This window comes from Salvia miltiorrhiza, chromosome 4, assembly GCF_028751815.1.
Source record: "Salvia miltiorrhiza cultivar Shanhuang (shh) chromosome 4, IMPLAD_Smil_shh, whole genome shotgun sequence".
Lineage (NCBI taxonomy): Eukaryota > Viridiplantae > Streptophyta > Magnoliopsida > Lamiales > Lamiaceae > Salvia > Salvia miltiorrhiza.
In genome coordinates this window covers 18,857,956-18,866,416 of record NC_080390.1, presented here as the reverse complement: position 1 = coordinate 18,866,416, position 8,461 = coordinate 18,857,956, and positions in this window count along the sequence as shown.

Sequence of the window (8,461 nt, the reverse complement as noted above, 5' to 3'; positions counted from 1 at the left end):
GACAAGTTATAGTATGAAGAGAGATGTTCAAAATACCAGAATAGACAACTTTGTCATTTCTTATGATAGAAACACCACTATCAAAAATGACATAAGATCCATCTATTCAAAATTTTGGAACATGATAAGGCACTCTCAAAAACTAAACTATGTCTTTAGAACTTAAAGACAAGGCTTCAATTGCAACAACTGCGACTCTAGTCACGTTGCCTATGAAGACAATCATCTCATCACTTTTGAGCTTCCTTGTCAGCTTAAAAAGCCATGCAAGGTGTAACAATCATTATCAGTTTATCTCGTTATCCACTACTCACAACTGAGTAGAAAATGAGCTGATATGTCTCAGTTACTATAGCAAGTGAAGTACCTTAACCCTTTGCCTTGAGTATTGAAAGAAAAAATCTTCAATACTCAATCTTATCACACCACTACTCCCACTATTTCCCTTGTCTTTCTTGCCCCTTGGACCCTTCTTCTTCCCGTCATTCGACGAAGAAGATGGCTCTCCTTTGGCAATAACAAGTGCTTGCACATCTCTTTCCACAACTTCCTTAGCCGTAACTAGAGCATTCAACAACTCAAAAAGAGTATTATCTTTCTTGCTCATAACAGCGTTGAGACGGAAGTTCTTAATTAAAAGACTTGGGAAGAGAGTTCAGGATAATATCGACTTTTGCCTCACCGTCGATACTTCCACAGAGCAAGTCAAATCCGTCAAAATTTGCATGACATGCTCGTGCACTGAGCTGTGCTCACTCATAAAAATAACAAGATTACTCTCATCAAATTTAAATGAGCAGCTCAGTCCGACTCTCCGAACACTTTCTTGAAATTCAGCATGATGCTAATAGCATCGTCCATGCCCTGATGTTGGAGCTACAAGGTTTATGACATTATACTCATAATATAGCATATAGCCACATTATTCGTCTTATGCCACCTTTTATGTAATTCCTTTTTCTCATCAGTTGACTATTGTTCGGACCATAAGAACGTGGAGTAGTAAGCAACACAAAAATTGTGTTAGTTTGTGATAAAGATAAAAATCCAAAAATGCGTTTCCATTTTATATATGTGGACCGGTTAAAAGACTTTGTGCAAGAATAAATAAACAATAAAAGACATAGACATATCTGAAAGTAACGAACATAAAGCACATAGTTCGTAACAATAATATTGTAACCTTTTGATAAAACAATATTAATGAAACCTCCAACCGCTCAAAGAATCCCATATGCAAGCCACGCTGTGTGGACGTTTACACACGAACTCCTCAACCAGACTATTCACCTAGTCATTTAATTTCCATCCATGTCAACTTAACCTTTTGACAAAGAAAATTAATAGTTGGCACCTTAACTAGACCATATCATCATCAAGAAGGGACTCCTCGGGGAGTTGTACATTGTACTTGATATGATATCTAAGCATTGACCACAATTTAACCTTAAAAATTAAATTCTCGAAATTGACATACTCACTAGGACCATGTCGCTTTCAATTTAATTTTCTTGGTTATCTTATTTAAATTCCATTCTCTAAAGTACTTGTGAAAATCATACAAGTAAGCCACGCTGTGTGGACGTTTACTGCATAACTCCCACTACTTTAATGGATTTAAATATTTTTAATAGAAACCTCTTCTGACAAACTTATGAAGAACAAATATGAAGTAAGCCACGCTGTGTGGACGTTTACTCACATTGCTAATCACTTTGTCTAGAGACCGCATGTGGAGGTCTACATAATTTTAAGAATAAAAATTAATAAGAAATAACCACAATTTAACTTTGAAATTAAATTCTCGAATTTGACATACTCACTCGGACCATGTCGCATTCAATTTAATTTCTTAGTTATCTTATTTAATTCCATCCTCTAAAGTACTCGTGAAAAATTATACGAGTAAGCCACGCTGTGTGGACGTTTACTGCATAACTCTCACTACTTTAATGGATTTAAATATTTTTATAGAAACCTCATCTGACAAACTTATGAAAGAACAAACATGAAGTAAGCCACGCTGTGTGGACGTTTACTCACATCGCCAATCACTTTGTCTAGAGACCGCTTGTGGAAATCTAAATAATTTTTAATCATCTATAAAATTATTAATACAGCTTAGTCTTTTTCTTTCAAAAGGTTTGATCATGCTCAACACATAATCCTAAACATGCTCATCTAGAACGCAACATGTAAAACATGCTCGCAGAATTCTAAAACATGCTTAAGAAAACGATAAACCTAGCATGTTTGTCTAAGCGCAGCTAATAAACACATATTAACAAGCAGAGACAAAACAGCATGCAAAGAGCATAAAGGATTAACACCACGGCATGCAAAGAACAATAATAAAAGAATTAAAATTCTTCGTGATCCATTCGTGGAATCCCATTTCTAATCTATTACAATAAAACAATAGAAAAGAAATTTAAAAATGGGCAAAAACAGCCCAAAACAGCCTCTAAAAGGCTGGAAAAACTCTCCAGTCCAGCAATTGGGCCCAAAAGCCGCGGCCCAGCCGCCCAGGCCCGTTCAGCAGCCCATAACCGCAAGGAGAAGCCCAGGCCCGCAAGGAGCAGCCTAGACCCGCGCTCAGGACCCGTCGACCCGCGCCCTGCCCGTCTGACCCGCCATCGACCCGCGTCTGGGTTTAGGGTTTCGGAACCCTTTTCGCGCCGCCTAGGGCTTTCTGCTGCCAAGAGCGGCGCCGCTGCCTGCCATCTTCTCCGGTCGGCAGCCTCCAGCAGCAGGTCCTCGGCGCCTCCAGCATGCTCCTTCGCGCAGCCCAGGCAGCAGCAGGCCCCCGGCGTAGAGAAACAGCAGCGGCAGCAGCGGCTGTGCGCGGCCCCGAGCGCACGTAGCCCCTGCCGCCTGCCTCCTCGCTCTCGCCCGACCTGCACACCATCAGCAGCCCACGCAGGAGCCCTGCACAGCACCCTCGGCGTCTCCAGCACAGGCGCAGCAGCAGCAGACCTCGGCGTGGGCGGAACAGCAGCAGCGGCAGCGGCAGTGCGTCGCCCGCCAGGCACGCCGCGCGCACAGCGCGCAGGCGCTGTCCCAGGCGCGCGCTGCCCCCATCGCTCGCCTCCTCCTCGCCAGTTTCCGGTGCCGGAAGTCTGAAGACAGCGATTTGTTCCCATTCTTCGTGTTGTCCGTTTCGTTCTCCAAAAGTACAGATTACAACAGAAAAACGAATACAATTCGAAAATCTAATCTAACCACGGATTTTCTCGTGGTAGAAAAACAATTACAACGTCAAACCGACGTATCCCACGAATCAACGAACCACGAAGAACAACAGCAGTTAAACAAACGCACATTATTAATCGTACATAAATTAACAATAGAGCCAAAAAATTAATCCTGGGCTCTGATACCAATTGAAGGAATATTAAATTGAATTAACGTTCCGTTTGCCCGATGATCGTTTCTTGGTTATTATTAATTTACCATGCAACGATTAAATCCTAACATGCTCCTATGAATTTAACAGCTGCACGTTGGAGTTCAGAAATACCTGAAGAATTCAGAAGAATTCGTCAATCTGTCGCTGAACAGGTCAGCCAACTTCAACGTTCCGTTTGACCCCTCAAACGACCTCCAATCGTATTTTGTGCAGAAATACGACTTCTTCGTCTTCGAAAGAGCTTTCGGTGGCCGCCTGATTAGTCTGAATCGGAGTTCTGTGGAGGAAGTTATGGCCGTTTTACGGAGACTGCCAGAACATGGTTTCCTGCGAAAAACTGACTCCAGCTCTGATCTTCTCGACTGTATCCCGCTCAGCTTTCACCTTTGGATGGACAACGATCTATGAAAGTCCCAAGAGAGAATGCTCCACACCTTTTTTCCTGCGCCCCACAGCTCTCTCAAAAACCTAATATTTTATCAGTCTATTTTCCTGAGAGCTGACAACTGTATTTAATAGAATTAAATACGTAGGAGGCGCCAGAAATAATGTAGGAGGCGTGTTCTCTCTATACTAGGGCTAGGAGTCTTTGGGCCAGTCCAGGGACCAGATACAAGGAATAAAGATGGGCCTCAAATAAATTAATTTATCTATGGTCAGCCCAGACCATAATTAATTTATAAATATCAGTTCATTTCACTAGAGAACCGATACTGACTTACCCCTTTATTGCCGGTGATGAGTCGGGGGCTTGTATTTAGACTTATTAAATCTCCGTATTTAAAATATCCGACATCCATTAATTAATTAGAGCTCTGACAGCTTAAATTAATTAATCTCTTTATAAATCCTTAAGCAGTACCACTCAAACTTTATTATTACGCCTGAACTTAATCAACCTGCAGGGTTTAGCGTAATAAACCTTATTGAGCTCCTTAAGGGGATGTCATTATCCTATAACGGATACGGGTACTAATACAGATAATCAAATATCATATATTAACCGCTATCACCCAAGATACAGAGTACTCGAGTTAGTATATAACTTTCACCCATAGTAAGTCAAAGTGATATACGAATTAACATATATATCTGAATACTTATTAGTATTAAGATCTTATAAGTCACCGAGATCTTGATTCTTCACTTAAGTCAGATAGAAGAATACATCTCAACTGTGGTCCTATCAATACGTAATGACGTACCAGTATAGACAAGTAGCCAAGACAAACTACTTCCATCTATACTGCAGCCTAAACCAATAACTTGTCCTAGAGTTATTTCGGCTGTGATCATATTATATCTCTTAAGGTTATTCCAATTATATGGTCTTCTGTGATCTACAACACACCATATAATCTACTTATATAGAGATAAAGAACATACATATGCAATCATGAACACAATCAGATAGGAGATTAGATAGTGAACTTAGGAAACATTGTATACAAGCATAAAACGTTCTTGCTTCCAGTATACAAATCCAACATGTTGATCTCCCTCATCTGGTGGAGGAACTGTGGGAGCCTGTTGCTGAGTCGTTTCAGTGCTTGGAATCAGCACTTCTTCTGAAGCTTTTGGTGCAGCTTCTTCATGATCCTCATCTAGAGACCTCTGAGGAGTGTCAAGTGAGATCTTGACTGGAGATGACACGCTGTCAAACTTTCTTTTGGTTGAACCTCGAGTCTTGTAGCGTGGCTCAGAAGTGAGGAGAGGGATTTCAGTTGAGATACTGACATTCCCTTTGGCTGAACTTTTCTGGTTTTCAAACAGATGGATGGTGGAAGACACTTGAGTGGTGTTCTTCCAGAAACATGGTGTCTCCTTTGCACTAAAGAGAATAAGTGCCGAGACTCTGGTTCCTTGTCGCAGATGCTTGGTGGAATGAGATTCCTTCTTTTCTTAAGCAAGAATCTGAAGGTAAGCCTTCTCCCAGTTGAATGGGCCTTTCTGAAGAAGGGCGATCAGCACCAGTTTGTGAGGTCTTGAGAGATGACCAGGGGATCCAAGAGTGCCAAACCAGCATTTCTTGATCATTCTGGAAATGGGTCTGAGATGATGATGAATCCTTGAAATGCTCAGAACATTGGTGATGATGCGGTCGGCTGCTGCATTGCTCGTCAGTGCTTCTCTCATGAACTCGGCTTCATCATCGGTGAAGAATGGTGCTGGTCCATCAGTTGATGAAGAATGGTGCTGGTCCATCAGTTGGGAGGCTGAACAGTTCTCTTGCCGCTTGAGATATGTTGATGGACATCTTTGATGAGTCTGAGGAGTCTTCATTTGTAAAAATAGAAATTTCTGTTTTGAGTTCACCAGTTGATTCATCAGTCTTGATGTTATCGTAGAATTCTCTGATGATCGACTCGTCGAGAAAAAACTCAGGTGTGCATTGAACGAACTTCATCCATCCATGTCTTTCTAAGATCTCGTTGATCTTGTTGAACTCAGCAAGACTCTGGAGTGACTCCAGTGTTACAAAAGATTCGTAACAGACAACTTGTTGTGATGCTGATTTTCCCATTTAGATTTTTGAGAAGTTTTCGGCAAAAGTCTGAAAACTGATTCTCACAGAAATTGAACTGTGGATTCTTACTGTTAGTCTTGCAGAGAAAGATACACTCAAAGAGTTTTTGCACAAAATATTTCTCTGAGATTGAGTAAATCTTTAGTCGAAGATGAAACGTTTTTGAAGAGAATGTGAGAGATCGTGCATGAGGCGGTTTCAATAAACATTTGAAATCCGTGCAAATAGAATCGTGACACGTGGATCACTCTGCTTGTTAGTAAAAAGGGCGGGATCGTGTGATCGTGTGTCAACCGTTTCAAAAGAAAGTTTGCACGTGTCACTTAAAAGAAATGTGAGTGAAAATACAATGACACGTCAGTCTATACACAATACAGCCGAAAAAGGATAAAGAGAAGTAGTCATAGATACATGTGAAATTGTTGAGAGAAGCATACACAGTGATCATCACTAGATACATCGATGTTTGAAGTGTAAGTTCCCCCTGAGTCTTATGACTGATTCTCATTTGAATTCAGGTCCATTGGCTATTGCTGCACGTTCCTTTCATATTCCATCTTTCTTCTGTGCTGAAGTGATTCCTCATGAATCACTCCTTCAAAAACTTCTGATGCCATTTTGAATTCTGTCTCTGTTTCCTTGAGACGTTGTAGAAGTTCTTGTTTCTGAGACTGAAGAAGTTTCAGTCTGTTGATCAGTCTGCGCTCCTGTACATCTCTTTTGTCAGCTTCGTCTTCATCTGTAATGAAGTGGCGCATGACGATCCTTCGTGCATCTTGCACAAGATCAGTCTCTTTGATGATCTGTTTGTGCCCCCTAAGGAGATTTTCAAGTCTCATTCTTAGGTGTTGATACTCTAGTTGTGTTTGATCATATCTGCTTGTTCCTTCTGATTGTGAGTGGGTTGGACTCTGGTTTTCTTCTGGAAAGATGAATCTTTCTTCTTCATCAGAATCCAATGAACCCATCTTAAGTCCGCTGATTCCTCAAAAATATGTATGAACATAATCGCTGGAGGAGTCTTTCTTGTTCTTGTACATTGTTAGAGAAAGCAGGGAGAAGCACACAGGAAACAGGAAACGAACACGGAGCAAGCTGACTCAAGAGTAATCTTGAGAAAAGAATTTTGATCAAAGACAACAATTCCCTCAATAGGATCTATTTCAATTAGAACCAAGTCAGATACAGATAGTTCTTGCGAACAACCTGCTCTGATACCAATTGTTAGGTCCTGAGGGTCTCGGATAGGTGTATGGGGGGGGAATACACCTATAGGCTATTTTCAAATTAATCAACCGACCTCAATCAGAGGGATCTCAGTCAGATATCAAAACGACACTTTTCATGCAAACAAAGATGCATGTTTTACTGAAATCAGTTTTGACCAAACAGGGTTGACGACTGATACTGAAAGCTCTTCAGTAAGGAGTTATCAGTTAAGTTGCTGGAACTTAACTGATGCAAGTAAGAGCTTCAGTCGTGTTTGCTAAAATAGAGATGATAACACTCTTCCTGACTATCGAAAGATAGATCAGTCAGACTTATATCATAAGCAGCGAAAATTAAACTTAGTTTCGAAATAGCCTCGGTGGAGCAAGCTGTTGGTTAAGGTTTCTCTTTGCACTTAGTCAGTATTATGTTTTATCAATTGAAATAACACAAGTAAGAATGTAAAACTGAAAGCTGTAAACAACGCAGAGACTTTTACGTGGTTCGGAAAAACCCTTTCCTACATCCACGGTTGGTTGATCAGACCAACAATCCACTCCGCAAGTGCTTAACAGGTGCACTGCAAATCGAACCGTGTGCTTGCCGGGTGCACACAACCGTACACTGAAGAAAACCCTTCTCCAGTACCCGCGCTTCACTCGCGTAGGATTTCCCTTGCTTAACACAACCCGTGCTAAGACTCTCAGAGTCAGAAAACCCTTCTGACCTCCGAATCACTCAAAACACTCTTATGAGGGGAAGTTTGAACGAGTGTCAACTATACTTACAAAGAACAAGTTCTTTGAAGCAAGTTTGACCTTTGGCTTCTGGGTAAACAGATATATGCCTAGGGTCTAAGAGAATGTATGTAATCAACAGTGACTGATTTTGGCTTTGGAATTCTCTTCTTCGATTCAAGCTATGAGGAGTTTAAGCTTAAGGCTGGTAGCAATTTCGGCAGAGCTTCAGCTTATGTTGTTGAATTGGTGAAGGTTGAAGTGATCCTCAAGCGCTATTTGTAGGAGAACTCTTGAATAGATCCGTTGGCGTAAATCATCCTCAAGATTTCTTCCGTTGGAGACTAATTCGAATTTGGGCTGAGGCTTCAATCTTCGAGGTTCCTTGTCTGGGTGAAAACGGCTCTCTTTGATGGACAGGAGATGTGACGTCTCTGAAAAGTAACCACCAGATAGGAATGACCTCTGCAGAGATAAGATCCTGAGATCTCTGCATTTAATGCGGCTGTACTTTGTGAGTACGTGGCTTCCTCTGAACGTTGGAAGATCAGTCCGAGGAGGAATATTCAACTGATACTT